Raw genomic sequence first — 17,354 nt, 5'->3', positions numbered from 1 at the left:
CATCTATTTTGCATAATTCTAGATGCTAAGCCTCTTTAATTGAAAAAGAAGTCAAAATGGATCACTAGTGTTTAAGTGGCTTTCCTTCATGCCAACTGAAAGGAAGCACAAGGAGAATCTTTATTAAATTTTTTAATCCTCATTTTTATAGGATGTTGGCTACTCCACCAAAAGAGGTTCTCGAAGAAAAGGCAACCAAATAAATGCATGAGTCTGAAAGTGAGAAGTTGTATGAAGTTTGCTCCATCTGCTATTTATTTAATGAATGTTTAAGGCAAGACAGGAACTTATCTATCTGTCCTTATGGAGCTTACATTATGGCAGGGGGAGACTGACAACCCACAAATCAAATAATATGTCAGGTGGTGATAAGCGCCATGGAGGACAAAGGAATAGGAATGCTGGGGGTGAGATGGGGATGTTGTCAGTCAGATATTTTGAAAACACATCTGATTTTGATGTTCCTTTGTTCAAATCCTTCAAAGCCACACCATTACCTTCAGCACCAAGGTCGCACTTCCAAGCCTCATACACCGCACCCTGTAAGGTTTGACCCTTGACAAACTCTCCATTCTCAACTCCTTCAGTGCCACCAGAAACACTCTTCATTTTGGCCATATTTAATTACACAGATTCCCAGATTAGGTCGTGCTATCTCATGCTTCCACGTATCTACTTTATGCGCCTGAAAATACCTATCCCTTCCTGCCCAGTTCTGTCTACCTAGTTAGCTCCTTCTTAACCTTGGACTCAGACCTAGCATCATATCTTCTTAGAAGTGCTTTCTGATCTATTTTGTCTGCTATCACAAGTCAGTTTCAAGCCCCTCCTTTTTTCAGGGCCCTGTACGAAGGCTCCCCCCAGCTATACAACCTGCTCACAATTCCACAACAGTATACTCTGTGCTTCTCTCTGTCCTAGCACCTTTCACATTGTGTTGTTATATACAGAAGTTTGGAACTAGGGAACTAGGTGGGCATCAACAAATGATGTCCTCACTCACTTTTAATCAGATCTTCTCACCACAGTGTGAATTACTTGAGGAAGGGTGTGCATATGTTTGCATTTATACTCCCTGCGTGACCCCAGTGCCTGGTACACGGTGCACATCTCACAATGTTTGTTTCATCAATGGGTTTTATACATCAGCTTTCTAATCAAGCTCTAGATCTTGATTGATTTAGTGACAAAAAGATCCTTTATAGTATTTTTCTACACACTAGTATTAAGATATGGTTACATGGATATTTCTACCCCAATTTCTTTTTTTTTTTCTCTTTTGCTATTGTAGATGCCATGTCATATTCTGAGGACATAATAATATCTAACATTCATTGAATTCATACTATGGCCAAACACTGTTCTAAGAAGTTTGCATCTAACAACTTATTTATTCCTCTTGACAACCCTAGAGATGGGTATTATCAATTTTCCCATCTTGCATGGGCATGAAAATGCTTAAATAATTTGTCCAAGGTCAGTCACATAACTAGGTTTCCAACCCCTTGTAGACTGACTCCAATTTTTGTGTTTTTAAGCACTACAATACCATATTATCTAATTTTTTTTTAAGCTTCAGAAAGTTATGTTATTCATTTCCTAAGAGAGGGAAAAAGAAGCAGCTGAGAAATACTGGCAGAGAATTTGAACTACTGAAATTTTTAAGGGCTGTTTGGTTTGGTGTGGAGGGTGCAGAGTACCTTAGGAATTGTGCCAAAGCTTTGAACTTAAACCTCTAGGTACAGTAAATTAGACACATGATATTCTTGTCATCTGCTGTCTTCAATAATAATTCATTTAATCCAGTGAAGGATAGTAAATGCTTTGGAATAAATACAAGATGCTGTGGTTTCCATGGGGTGAGGTAAGAAGATATAAAACAAATAACCAACTCTTTGTAGCCTGCAAATAGTTTTTCCACTATATACTATATGTCCTGTTGGTCTAGTAACAACAAACATTTGAAGAGCATACTCACATGCACTATTTCGTTTGATTCCTTCCACAACTCTGGAAGGTAAGTAGCGCATAGATGATCCATGTCTTACAGATGCAGATGTAAAATGTACAAAGCATGAATGAAGCGTGTGAATTACATTACTTCTTTCTTTCCTCATCTTGATTTTTATAACTACATCAGATAAGAGTGTTTAATTGCAATGAATGTTATTTATCCAATATAAAATGAGATCAAAATCTGTAGAGTTTTTCATTATGATAAGAAAATGATTCATTGAGAAACCACCCCTGAAGTGGTAAAAATTAATATACAGACCATCTCTTAACTTTTAGGAGCTTTTAATTGCTGGTCTTACCTACCAGCGTTCCAGCTCTTCTATGCCCATCCTTGGAGTCTCCTGTCTCCTACATTCCTATCTGGGGAGAGAATGGAAAAACCAAGAATGGTGATTCTCAGAAATCTGTGTGAAGTTCTTAATGATGTTTTAGTGATAGTGATCCACAGTTTTCTGGAGAAAATAAAAACTTTCATATCTTTTAACACGTTGGATCATTATCACAACCCTCTGAAGTATGTATGTGTGGTAGATGTTAGTGTTCCAGGTTTACAGATGAAGAATTGGAACATAGCTGGATAAGTGATCGAATGTTCTTTTCAAAGATTTCCCATTGGCCTTTCCGTATATGTTCTGTGAATTTAGGTCTGCTCTGAAGCATGAGAAACGGTTTTTCTTCTTAAACCTTGTCCTTCTCACTTTCCCCATCTAAATAAACAGTACCATCATCTACCAGTTGCCTGAGGAACAAACCTGGAAGGATTTCTCTCCTTTTCTTTTCCCCACATCAAATTCATTGGCAAGTCCTGATGACTTTATTTCTAAAACAATCGGAATCTGTCAACTTCTTTACAGTATAAACGTTTTGGTTATTTCATTTAAGGCTAGCATTCCTAGGGCCTAGGAGATTATCTATTATTTCGTAGGTGCTCAACAAATACTTGTAAAATGAGTGTTTCCATTCCTACACAAGCAGTTATATTCAAACTATTTAACAATATATACGGCAGGAGTTTGGACCATCAGCAGGAATACTGAAGTCTGTAAGTTCTCTGCTATTCCAGATCTTCATTCTTCCACTACTCCATCATGAGGCAGTTTGGAGGTCCTGAGAGAGAGGATAGAAAGTTTGCGACAGGAAGGTGGCAGCATTCAGGGGACACAGGACAAAGGCTACTTGTCAACCCATAGGGAAATATTTCCATATCTTAACAACCGCACATTGTATCATGACTTTATCTGTGTGCGACAGCCAAATATCAGCTGCCACTTAGTCTAAGCTACCATCATTGCTCCCAGGGCCTCTTAGTTTCCGCTATCTGCCTAATTTCTAGAGTGATGATTTAAATACAATAATCAAATCATGTTATTCCCTTATTCAGAATGCCCCAAAGGACTTCCCATTACCCTTATAATAAAACCCAAAACTTTTCAGCCTTCCAGAACTTTTTGGATTCCTGACTCAAAGTCTTTGAACTAGATATTTCTTCTCCAATCCTCATGTGGCTGCTTTTTTCTTATCTTGGGGAAGAACTGAGCTGTAATCGCACTCCTTTGTAGAGGGCAACTCTTTTGACCGCTCAACATTAAGGAGCTTTGCCAGCCATTCTCTCTCTCACCTTCCTATTTTAATTCTCTTCCTGGAACTCCTTGCTACAAATTGTGTTTGTATTTTTAGCTTCTGTCTCACTCTTCCCACTTAAATTAAGCAGAGCACTGGAAATTTATCTCCCTTATTCATGACAGTATCCCCAGGACCCCCTAGAACAGTGCCCAGCACATAGTAGGCTTTTAACAAATATTTATCTTTTGATTGAATGAATAAACCAGATAAGCATCATAAGCCAGAGTGTTATGATTCTTCACTTTGGTATCACCATTTCTCAAGTGTTAGGATATATTTAATTTCTCTCACTATTTTTTTTTTTTTTTTGGGCATGCCACATAGCATGTGGGATCTTTGTTCTCTGACCAGGGATTGAACCCACACCTCTTGCATTGGAAGCGCAGAGTCTTAACAACTGGACCACCAGGGAAGTCTAGGAGGTATTTAATTTCTATCATTGTACTTATGAATATCACAACAGAAGAAGTATATGTACCTAGATTAGGGAGATGATCCCTTCAATAATTCACTAAAATTGAAGTATTTAAAAAACTATAAAGACATTAGAGAAGAATGTAAAATACTTCTCTTATAACAGAAGCAATTTTTTACCTGAATTATGCAGTTTGGGAAATGCTGCTGAAAATGTATCCTTTCTCCAAGGAAAGGAACTTGAGTACTTATCTCATTTTATAGAAAACATTCTAGCAGCCAATATAATCACCTTGTGGCAATAACAAATGTATTTACCTAAATTATTCAATCATCATGAATACTCCCTAGATTACAGAAAGATATTTAGGGATAAAGATTAGGAATATAAAGTACTTTATTAAAATAAAGCAGAAAGAAGAAATCTGGTAAACTTTTTATTCTATTTTAATTTTTATTTTGTTTTGTAAATTCTAAGTAGTATCAGACAAGAGTGCATTATTGCTTCATAATCCAGCAGCTCTGTGATTTGTAGACTATTTATTTACTACATCAATAAAGAGTGGACAAGCAAAAAACCCTGTGAATCCTGAATTCATATATGAATGTGAAAATATTACTACTTTGCTAGACTTAACTTGTCCTCAATTTCTCGGGAATAATCAGTTTGAGAGGGTCCACGGAGAGCTTTTCCTGTTGCAGATTTTCTTTGTCTGTTTCCGTCAGCTGTATCAGATAGGAGTTAGGTTAGAAGTGAAACATGACATTCTGACAGTGAATCCAGCAGACAGATTCTTGGCTGCATTCTCAGCTACACTTGAACTTCTGCTAAGTATGTGATGAAAGAGCATTTTCAACTGCACCAGCTGTGGAGAGGTTAATAAAACAAAAGAGGAGAAACAAAAGTGCTCACAGCAGAAAGCTTCTGGCTTTGCTGATTTTTTCTGGTTACAAACAATATGTCAGAGGGCTGTAACTGCTGTATTGTTTTAGCCTTAAAATCGTTTGAAACAAGTCGAGCTTCTGAATTAAAAGTTGCAGAAAAATAAAGAAGTCCTACATCAGATGCCATTTCCATACTTTGGTCCTAGAAATGGAAAATTCTTACTTTGCTGTAGACAACTGGAAAGTAGAAAAATTGTATTTATTTTACTGGCAAACTTGAGAACTCCTCCCATCAATAAAAAACTATGCAGACTTTCTGATACTCAAGATATGCGGAAGTCACGATGGTCTTAGTGACCTGGAGCCAGTGATTTGAGTTCTCTGTCCCTCTCCCTGTGTCCCACTGCTCCAGGACAGGACCATGGATATGGAGGCTTGCCCAGTCTGCCTCTCAGAAGGTGATTTCTCAATCCTGTTTTGTGCAGAGAAGGTCAATTGCTGACCCGCGAACAATTGAAACTGGGAAGAGGAATTAAGCAATGCCCTAGGAGACTGACTGCAAAGGCCTTTCCCTAAAAGTTAGGGTGTAGACTGTGGGACAGGAGAGCCATTCACTGCTTTTCCTGTCTCCTCTCCCAGCCCTCTACTTCCCCACAGCTAACTTCCAGTGGTCAGTGTGCTGAAGTCAGCTCTGCTATCCTTGCATTCCTGGAAGCTGAAGGAGGATGGGATAAGGAGTCATCACCTCACACAGGCTTGCATCAGGAACAGAGAAATAAAACCAACCTTTTACTGTCAACTTCACTACTGGCTGTCAAACTGGAGGCCTGTTATATATAAATGTTTGGGGGCATGATGAATGTGATTTACATAGGTCATCTGGGAGACACGGTGTTTATTGAGTTGAATGGGGGCAGAAAAAGATTATGGATATCTAAAATTTGCAAAAATTGAAAGAAACTTTATTATTTATTTATTTAGTTTAACATCTTTATTGGAGTATAATTGCTTTACAATGAATGGTGTGTTAGTTTCTGCTTTATAACAAAGTGAATCAGCTATACATATTCATATATCCCCATATCCACTCCCTCTTGCGTCTCCCTCCCACCCTCCCTATCCCACCCCTCTAGGTGGTCACAAAGCACCCAGCTGATCTCCCTGTGCTATGCGGCTGCTTCCCACTAGCTATCTATTTTATATTTGGTAGTGTTTATATGTCCATGCCACTCCCTCACTTCGTCCCAGCTTACCCTTCCCCCTCCCCGTGTCCTCAAGTCCATTCTCTACATCTGCATCTTTACTCCTGTCCTGCCCCTAGGTTGAAAGAAACTTTAAAGGTTATTTCTCACCCTAGTTTGTCTACTATCTATCTTCATTTCATCCACCGGTGACTTAGGAAACTCAGAGATTCAGAAATTTCGACTGAGATAAAATGGATGTGTTGGAGACTGTTTCTGAATAGCAGCAGGACTCTATCCAAGTCCTAACCCTGACTCCTTCTCCTTCTTCTCCTGACCCCCAGGCCTCCAGCTGCTCACGCACTCCATCCTCTCTCTCTGCCTGTCTTCTCTTCACTTGGGCAGCTCCTCAAGGAGCCTTCTCAGTGGCTTCTGGTCTTTTCTTAATCTCTCAAACACTGGAGCATGATGGAAGCAAACACATGTGCTCTGCACCAGAAGACAATCAATTGTACCAACATCTTGATTTATTATGTTTGTAAATTAGAGAATGCTTAATCAGAGTGCTGAGGAATCTGTCCTTTTAAGTTGTATTTGCTGCAGGATAATAAATGTGATTTGGTTCATACAAATGTAATCTGCAGGGAGGTCTGTCTCAGACTACTCTAAGTCAGGGGTCCCCAACCCCTGGGCCGTGGACCGATCAGGTCCACAGCCTGTTAGGAACCCGGCTGCACAGCAGGAAGTGAACAGTGGGCTAGTGAGCGAAGCTTCATCTGCTGCCCCGCATCGCTCCCCATCGCTTGCATTACCGCCTGAACAATCCTCCCCATCTGTGGAAAAATTGTCTTCCATGAAACCAGTCCCTCGTGCCAAAAATATTGGGGACCGCTGCTCTAAGTCACAGAGTGAGGTATACCCTGCATAAAGATACCTAGAAGAGAATATGGAAATAAATTTATATAGTAATAATTTTATAAATAAATTTGTAAATGACGTAAAGAGAGCAGTTGAACAAAGGTGGGGAAGATATTGAGTTGGTTGGAACAGTATTTGAGATGCTCAGTTTCCCCTGAATTCTGTACGGTGGAACCATGAAACTATCAAATACTGATTTGCATATCAAGCTAATGGTAATTTTCACTTCTCCTTTTTCACTCTGCAGCTAGCCTACGAAGAAGAAAGCAACACAGTATTTTTCCGTCCCCCACCTTTCCCTCAAGAACTCAGTTATCCAAATAACACGACCTTTACCTGTGTATCACTTATGAGAAATCACTGGCAATTGAAGAAAAAGAACAAAAAAAGCAGTTTTAGGATGAGACATCATCAAAGATCACATTTAAAGCATCATTCTTAGAATCCAAGCAAAACTGTATTTTTAAAATGAGTAACATTTTTCTGGACTTCCATTTTCATCTCTAAAATAAGACTAAGAGTGTCTGGCTAAATGTAAAGAAGAGAATTCAATATATGTGTAAAACCAAGATACCTAGCAGAGAATATGCAAATAAATTTAAGGTTCTGCATCTGTCCGTATAAGAAATATAACACCTACTGAATTTGATAGCAGAGGTGAGTAAAATTAATTCCCATAATACAGTCTTTACAAACACTTGTAACATACCAACCCAGTAAAGTTAGCTTTGAGACTCTATGACATAAATCACAAGATCCTTTTTGCCCCACCTCCTAGAGAAATGGAAATAAAAACAAAAATAAACAAATGGGACCTAATGAAACTTAAAAGCTTTTGCGCAGCAAAGGAAACCATGATGAAAACAAGATGAAAAGACAACCCTCAGAATGGGAGAAAATATTTGCAAACAAAGCAACTGACAAAGGATTAATCTCCAAAATATACAAGCAGCTTATGCAGCTCAATATCAAAAAAACAAACAACCCAATCCAAAAATGGGTGGAAGACCTAAACAGACATTTCTCCAAAGAAGATATACAGATTGCCAACAAACACATGAAAGAATGCTCAACATCACTAATCACTAGAGAAATGCAAATCAAAACCACAATGAGGTATCACCTCACATCTGTCAGAATGGCCATCATCAAAAAATCTACAAACAATAAATGCTGGAGAGGGTGTGGAGAAAAGGGAACCCTCTTGCACTATAGGTGGAAATGTAAATTGATACAGTCACTATGGAGAACAGTATGGAGGTTCCTTAAAAAACTAAAAATGGAACTACCATACGACCCAGCAATCCCACTACTGGGCATATACCCTGAGAAAACCATAATTCAAAAAGAGACATGTACTACAATGTTCATGGCAGCACTATTTACAATAGCCAGGACACGGAAGCAACCTAAGTGTCTATCAACAGATGAATGGATAAAGAAGATGTGGCACATATATACAATGGATATTACTCCGCCATAAAAAGGAACGAAATTGAGTTATTTGTAGTGAGGTGGCTAGACCTAGAGTCTGTCACACAGACTGAAGTAAGTCAGAAAGAGAAAAACAAATACTGTATGCTAAGACATATATATGGAATCTAAAAAAAATGGTTCTGAAGAAACTAGGGGCAGGACAGGAATAAAGATGCAGACATAGAGAATGGACTTGAGGACACGGGGAGGGGGAAGGGTAAACTGGGACGAAATGAGAGAGTGGCATGGACATATAAACACTACCATATGTAAAATAGATAGCTAGTGGGAAGCAACCGCATAGTGCAGGGAGATCAGCTGGGTGCTTTGTGACCACCTAGAGGGGTGGGATAGGGAGGGTGGGAGAGAGATGCAACAGGGAGTGGATATGGGAATATATATATACACATAGCTGATTCACTTTGTTATACAGCAGAAACTAACACAACATTGTAAAAACAATTATACTCCAATAAAGATGTTAAAAAATTTAGCTTTGATGAGACATTTGGCTTTTAATTCAGAGAAGACATCATCTTTGCATTTTCTTCCAAATTTCTGGAATGTGTGAATATGTTCAGTGGGCAATAAGCAAATAGAAATTTCACATCATCTTCATCTTGGTTTGGAAGAGGTAGAAATAGCATAACCCTTGGCCACAGAGGCTCTGTGGCTTTCCCAAGAGACAAGATGTGCTGGGCGTGGAGCCTTAGATGTGAAGGAGAAAGATTACAGGGCTTGGAACAAAATATTATTCTACATGGCCCGACAAGGCATGTTATCAGATACTTAGTACTGGCTGCCTACCTGGGCAGTGCACCAAGAGAGAGAAGCGCGTGGGGTAGAGGAAATAATTATTTGGAAGCTGTTATTCAACACTTAAGACCCATGTGAAGGAGCTAGAGTACAATGTCTCTACTGCAGTTTGTATTAAAATGTCCCCTACTTCCGGTTTTAGGGATATGTCGTTTGATTTGAATAATTATTTTAAAATTTTAAAATTAAAAAAATAAGATAATAGGAATAAGAACATTAGGTTTAACAAACAAAAGGGGTCATCTATTGTCCTTTTTAGTGTCAACCTCGGGGAGAGCCATTCTGAGTTGAATCAATGAGGGGCACAAAAGGGTCCCCATTTCCCAGCTGTGACTCCCTGGTCCCAGGCCCTTCTCCCCTAGAAAGCGAGTAAAGAGTTGAACACATAGAGAGACGACTGGCTGCTGGCAAGGTTACCTTTGGCTTAGAGCTAAACAAAATAAACAAAACAAGGCACCCGTTGCAACAATGGAGAACTTTGCTTTGATAACCAAAAATCTAAAACAGTTTTTCCGGATAGTTTCACCAGTTTGCTCTCCCACAAGAGCTTGCTATCCTGCTTGCCTTAGTCTGATTTTTTGCTTATTCTAAAATTGTCTCTGAGGATAAGCATTTCTATGTATGGACCATAACACATAGAATATGTGCGTGTCTTTTCTTACCAGTACTCAGATTCTCCCTGGAGTATCTACTGTTTAAAATCATGAAACAAATACAACATGGTAGAACGAAACTTGACAAATAACTTTCTGGAAACTACATTGTGTAGTAAATTTCAAATGCTTCAAACTCTCTGCTTTATTCCCATTTACTTCAAATGGTAAACTATTAAAAAAGAGATTTTATGTTTTTTTTAATCATGTAGTGCAGAATGAAAGACTTTGGGGAAAACATTTTAAGAAACTAATAAATCTCTGTAAAGTTCCATAACTTGCTTTTTAAAATTATTTATTACATCAAGGCTGAATATACATATTTATAGATTTATCAGATCTATAGTGTCTGTGGGTCTTGTTTTAAGAGTAAAGTGTTTTTTTTTCCCTTAGAAAACTTATTTAATGAAACACCAATCTCATTTCTAAATTGCTGTTACCCTTTACAATTTTCACAGATGTTATTTTGTATTAGTTATATCTGCTATTAAGATTTACCCCAAAGTTTGGTTTTCTCCTCCTCCTCCTTTAATTAATGAGAGATCTCAGTAATGTCATCATCGTCATTGTCATCGTCATCATCAATCATCATATCACTCACTGGGAACCCTTTATGAGCCAGGCACTTTGTGTATATTATTTTGTCAAAACAACCCTGCAGTGTTTACAGATGAGGCTCAGAAAGTTAAATGAAGCTTGAAGGACACAAGGCTAGTAAGTGATGACTCGAGTAGAATTTGAACTCAGCTTCGACTCTTTCAAAATTCTTCACTGTCCTTAATTCTGAAATAGGTAAAATTATCAAAATCTAAAACACTGGCTAACTTTGCATGGTAATAGTATATTTATAAGCATTAATATATCCAATGGAACAAATCCTTTGCCTTTTAAGTGCCCTGTGTTTGTGTCAGAATCTCTGAGGATCTGAGACACCACCACACCATAAACACTGTTGGTTTTTGTTCTGTTCTCAAAGCACTTAATTCTCTGCCAGAGAATAGTTCAAACATGTTGGAAGAATCAAGCTTCCGGAGTTAGGAAACGCATAGTTTGGCTTAAAACTGATATAACAATTGGAAATTCTACTTATCCACTGAATCCTATTGATTACACACTAGAGTCTTGTTTTTATACTAACCACACTCATCCCTTTTTTTTTTTTTTTTAATCTACAGGATTCTCATAGTCTACAAAGCAAATTTCAAAACAGATATTCAAAAGGATGAAAGGGCTTAGGTAACGATAAAAATTATAAAGAGGAAATCAAATTCAAAGATAACTATAAGTATCTGGAATATATAAGAAGCATCCAAGTTCTTGATAATGAAGTCATGTTACTTTATATTTTCAGAAAATCAAAAGAGAAAAAAAAACTTAGAATAAAACAAAAGTAGAGATAGGTCTAAAAGTGGAAAGCAGTTATGGAGATAGAGTGAAAGACACACAGGAGTGCTTAGAAAAATCAGAAAACAGTGATCCAAAAGAGACAACCCTTGGGACAGAGAAACATACAAAGATAAACACTGATGGAAATTAATCAGAGCACAAGGTTATAATTCAAAGTAAATTTTCCAAATTGCATATCCTGTTTGAAATGTGTGTCTTGGAGTTTTACATGAGCCTGCTGCAGTGGAAAAGCACACTGGATTTAGAATCAGAAGTCCTCGTTTAGGTCTGGCTCAGACCTTTGTTGTCTATGTTTTCTTGGATGAGCCACTCAAGGCCATGTTTTCTTACTTACAGATCAAAGAGATGCTATTAAATGCCTTCTATTGCTAAAGAACTCCACCTAGCAATGAGTAGAATTTAGAATGACACCTTATTACATGGCAAGATATCACTTTCTTACCATTTACTCATACTCTACAGATGACAAGCTGCATAAGACCCAATAGCATTCAGAGAACATATTCTTTTAAGTAGTTGCTTTACCCTGTCACTGTCATAACTATATTTTGCCAACATTATGCCAACATCTTCTCAGATTTTATTGTATACAGTGCATATTTGATCTTCCTTACTATGCAAATAAAAGGTTGATATTTTAAGGTCTGTTGCTGTTCCTGAGGTCTAGATTAAATCAATGTACAACTGGTCACTACTATAATTTGGGTCCTCTGTAGAATATACTTTAGTTTTTTGCTTAAATTCTCCCTATAATTGCCAAAGCAGTAAACCCTTTAATTACAAATACACAATAATACATAAAAGTATAGTGCTGTAGTTAGAATAAATTTTAAGATGGCCTAATGGAATGCATGTTAGAAAAAGGGCAGGGTGAGTTTGACATTGTAATGTTCATACAGGCTTTAAGGTAACATGGATGGTTTTTTTTTCTTCTGGCAATAAAGAAAAAGAGATCTTTTTTTTTTTCCCCCATCTCTTTTGGTGCTTTTTAAATGCAAATAACCATCCCTGCCTGTACACTCGAAAAGTATAAAAATAAGTTCCCTCTCCCTCTGTCTCTCTGTCTCTGTCTCTGTCACATGCACGCACGCACACACCACACACCCTTGAGCACATCAGTGGAAAGTACGGGCATGTCTCCTATAGGGGATGATCACTGAGGGTTGTGATTGTTGACCTGGACTTCTTTATGCACTAAGGAAGGCTGGTGTTAAATATGGGTTCATGCTGGAGTTTGAAAGGTTGGTTTGAGGGAAGGAAACATAGAAGGGAATCAGTATTACTCTAAACAGCACTATACTTTGTCTCCTAGTACCGTAAGTTTTAGCTATACAATCTTAGAAAACCACAGTATCCTATTCTGTAATGGGAATATAAACATAGTATCTTTGTTACAGGATTGTTAGTAATAAATGAAAATATTCACTTCTGTGCACTGTAAGTTCTCAAAAAAGTAACCTGTTTATTCTGTTTTTGGAGGTGGGTGGGTCGACTGTTTTTTATCAAATGAAAATAAGGGAATATTCAAATGAATAAATGTGAAAAAAAGCAAATGGGAAACATTTATAAGGATTATAGGAGAGATTTTTGAATTCTAGATTAACAGATGTTTAGAATACAAGAATTAGTAAAAATCAAGTCATGAACAAATCAGATCCTTTTATCTTCATAAAGAAAAACGTAAATAATTAATTCTCCAGGAAGTATTTACACAGAAGTCAGAAAAATATAACTTACCAATGAGGCTGAAGCACATTTACAGAAGTGGGATTAACAAAGGCTGGTCCCTCTGTTCCCTCAAAAAGTTTACAAAATCAAAACTGTCCCCAAGTGCAGTGATATCTACTTAAAACTATTCTTTTTTTGTCAGGTATCTTAACTGGGAAGAATTTCTTTCTTATTGGTTTTCTCAGCCACCGTTGCGTGGGCAGATATTAAAAGTTCAAATGTCAGCTCATGTTAAAAGACTCAATAACCAGAGCCACAAAAGCATCAGTAGGTGAAGGCAGAAGACAGTGAAGCAGAGGGACCCCATGTGCTTTATCTCCAAGGTGGCCCAGAAGGGAGTCATCATGAAGGGGAAGAACCTAGGTCAATGAAGACTCCTGTTTTCCACTCACTGCTATTACTAAAGCCTTAGCAATTTCAGGACCCAGGGTGGGTGGACAAGGCAGTGGTCCAGGATTAACAAACTTCCAGTGACAGCGGGGAGCCTGGTCAGTCTCCAACTACAGAGGTACACAGAGAACAGGTACATGGCTTGCTTAAGGTGATTGAAAAAGTGGAGATTCCACCATGACATAGATGACATGGGGCCATGATATAATAAAGAGCCCTTTCTACCATATCTCTCAGCTGTGGGACTCTTGAAAAATATCACAACCCTGTATTTTTACTAATCTTTAATATTATTCTATTATACCTAAGGGTGTGAATTCATGTCCATTTATGTTTCTCATAAGCTAAGAAGCCACTTTGATGAATTCAAATGTTGCATAATTAGAACCTTGTTTTATATAAAAATTATTTTTGTATGGAAAATATGGTTATGGGCAGAAAATCAGACAGTCTCTTAGAAATCAGGCTCTTGAGAACCTTACAACAGTGGAAAAATACAAGAAATTGGTAGAAGTGTAAGTTTTATATTTATTTTTGGATACTTAAATATCATCTACCCTTTCAGTTTGCTTCTAGGGTGCTGATTAAATTAGTTTTGCTATATAATTTGAGACTTTTAAAAAGAGGTCTAAAGCTTATAAATATAAAACCTATATTCCTTCTATATTATGAATTCTAATTTCCACAAAATGAATGTTATCTTTGCCTCTCTCTACAACATATATAGGCAATTAGGGAACACAGACAAGAAAAGATGGTACGTTGGTTTATAAAACCCTCCTTTATTTGGACTTATTTAATGCATACCCGAAGCACACATTATGAAGGCAATTTATACACGTTGTGTATAAATAAAAAATAAAAGCAGACATATCGAAGGAACAAATAATAAAAAAGTTACAGCATTTACCAGATTTCAGAACTGTTGTTTTCATTTGTCTTGATAATATTTTAAAATATTTTCCAAAATGTACAGTATTAAATGTTTGACATTGTACTGAAGGGAATTTGCTTCAAGTAAATGCTTAAGATGCAAATGCTTTAGAAGCAGGAAACAGCCTGTAGTTTGTTGTCACACCACAATAAAAATACTGTTATTTACCTAAAGCATAAATAAATACAGGCTTCCCCACTATTTGAAACTGTATCGTTGATTTGAAACCTTCCCTAAGCCGAAATGTTATAAAGCAAAGAAGCAATTCCTGCTACCAGGAACTGGCCATGGGAACACGGATGTGGCTTTCCCAAGGTAAGTGAATTGGGTGCATCTTTATTTTCATATTATGGTCTCTCTCTTTCCTCTATAATATTTCTGTTTTTCTGTTTTCTGTGTGTCTTTCTTTCTTTCTTTTTTTTTTGCAAGCCTTTATTAGTTACAGTCATGAGAGAGGGAATTGATACCCACCAGAGGAAGGGCTCTGAAGAGTTTTAATGATAATAACTAACATTTTTAGGTTAGTTATCAAGTACTAACCTAAAATGTTAGGTATCAAGTACTTCATTGAATCCTTCATCTGTAAAGGCACTCGTTCTCTTCTCTATTGTTCAATGCCTTGGACAAAGAAGGAAGTTTTATCAAAATTGACAAGTGACACAAAATTAGAAAGATTAGCTAAAGAGTTGGAAAACAAAAAGAATGCACCAAACGTATTTTATAAGGTAGAAAGATTGGTTGGAACAAAGAAGTTGAAATGCAACGGTACAAACAAAATAACCCCTTACATTTAGATTCAAATCATCAATTTCTTGTGTGGACAATGGTGCAAATCATTTGCTAGTAAGTGTAAAAATATTTTAGGTTTTAATGAAAGTTCATGTAACCCAAGAGTGTGGCTTTGTGCTAAACACCTAACTCAGTCGTATCCTCTATTAACTGCAACATACCATCCACATCAAGGTAGTTATTAGTCTAACCTCCTTTGCTGCCAGTCACCCAGGAAGTGCTGTATGGAATCCTGGACACCACATTTTAGGGGAGAAGTTGACAGCAAACTGGACTTTGTTCAAAGGAGGGATGGTGAAGGGTCTGGAAACTATATCACATAAGGAATAACTGGAGGAATGTGTTCATTTAACCCGAGAAAATGACAAGTTGTGTTAAAAATGTCAAAGGCTGTTCTACAGAAGATGAGGTCGATTTTTCTGCAGCGTTCCAGAACTAAAAATGAATGGGGGTAGTCACAGGGTGGTAGGTTTGAGCTCACAGAATAAATTACTTTCCTGACGATTCAAATGATCATCCACAGACTGTGACAATAACAGCCAGTTGCTGGCTGCTGGGAGTGTGGGCAGGGTCAGTGTGCCCACCTGTCAGAACAGTAAAAAAGACGGTCAGGGCTGCCAAGGCCTTTGCAGCAGAGGTAGAATCTAGGACAGTACTTTTGTTTACTTGCTCTAAGAAGCGTAGTCAGGGTCTCTGGTACAATTTTCTCCTTTAGTAATGAAGGCCCATTTTCATTTCAGTGATAACCCACTCAGGATACTTTTAGTGGTTCCCTAAAGCCGAGGCTCCCTCCGACACACACAGACACACACCCACACACACACTGCCACTCTACACTTATGCTTTACATCTTTCCTCCTTTGCCGTCTCTTAGTTTTTAAAAAGGGGGACAAAGTCGTTAGATGAGTAACAGTAGGATACGCTTACATCAAAGTCATGTTCAGCAACTGTAGCAGAAATATGTTCCCCAGGTGTATTTCTGGTTCTAACTGCAATGGTTCACGATCCAGCGTGGCGCACATCAGGCAGGCTGTTGCCTTGTACTTTGTGCAGGAAAAGGGGTCCCGGAGACAGAGTAAGATGTAAACATTAACGTTTGTTCTATAACGAAGACATGAAGGTGTGACCTTAAATTACAAAAAATAAAGCCGCAGATGTGTATTTTCTTGGGGATTGTAGGGTAGGAACAACATATGAAAAGACTAAAATGTACTTTGGCCAGCATCTGTCTTCACCCAGTTCTCTAAGGCTCTGGGGCCATGTGTATTAGTGACTATTGTATTCTTCAGTGTAAATCCTTCATTGACGCTTAATGTGACGAGCGGGTCATGTATTGATGAATTGAGAAATAGACACTGTGGAGGTGAGATTTCCTCTTGGGTCCACTCTCCCTCCCTCCCTCTCCTCCTCTTCCTCCTGCTCCTTCTTTTTCTTCTAACAAAGGGGCACAATTGTTTTTTGAGCGTCCGCCCCTTTCCCCCACTAGTCTTCAGTCTAGAGATTAAAAGCGCTTTTTGTGGGTTTAGGTCCGGCCTTTTAACTTTTTCCTGTGCATGGCTCTTTGCTGACTCCACAACTTTATGATGTGTATTATTTTTATTTTCTTTTTTTTTTTTTAATTTTATTTATTTATTAATTTATTTATTTATGGCTGTGTTGGGTCTTCGTTTCTGTGCTAGGGCTTTCTCTAGCTGGGGCAAGCGGAGGCCACTCTTCATCGCGGTGCGCGGGCCTCTCACTGTCGCGGCCTCTCTTGTTGCGGAGCACAGGCTCCAGACGCGCAGGCTCAGTAATTGTGGCTCACGGGCCTAGTTGCTCCGCGACATGTGGGATCCTCCCAGGCCAGGGCTCGAACCCGTGTCCCCTGCATTGGCAGGCAGATTCTCAACCACTGCGCCACCAGGGAAGCCCTATTTTTCTTTTTATAAAGCAAACAGGACAGCGTAAACTATGGAGAAATTATTAATAAAATTTCAAGAAGTGGGCTCAGCACGTGTTGAATAATGAACGCGGCATGTTTTTCCTATTGTTGTGTGGTTCCGCTGGGCAGCCCTGGCCCGGGTAGCTCAGCCCAGCTTGCGCTGTGCGGTTTGGGGCCTTTAACCACGGGGCAAGTCATTTACC

The 17,354-nt window shown here is 38.3% G+C and overlaps 1 long non-coding RNA gene across 1 annotated transcript in view; it reads left to right on the top strand.

The window, feature by feature from the left end:
- The window catches only part of LOC130704733 (uncharacterized), a 75,033-nt gene extending 66,027 nt beyond the window's left edge, over positions 1 to 9,006 (top strand). Inside the window, exon 2 of the long non-coding RNA XR_009005174.1 lies at positions 7,285 to 9,006. This is a non-coding gene — a long non-coding RNA (uncharacterized LOC130704733). The remainder of the gene's footprint in view (positions 1 to 7,284) is intronic.
- Positions 9,007 to 17,354: the final 8,348 nt, after the last annotated feature.

This window comes from Balaenoptera acutorostrata, chromosome 14 (genome assembly GCF_949987535.1).
Source record: "Balaenoptera acutorostrata chromosome 14, mBalAcu1.1, whole genome shotgun sequence".
NCBI classification, from domain to species: Eukaryota; Metazoa; Chordata; class Mammalia; order Artiodactyla; family Balaenopteridae; genus Balaenoptera; species Balaenoptera acutorostrata.
The sequence above is the reverse complement of the archived record's forward strand: the minus strand, read 5'-3'. Positions and strand labels throughout refer to the sequence as shown.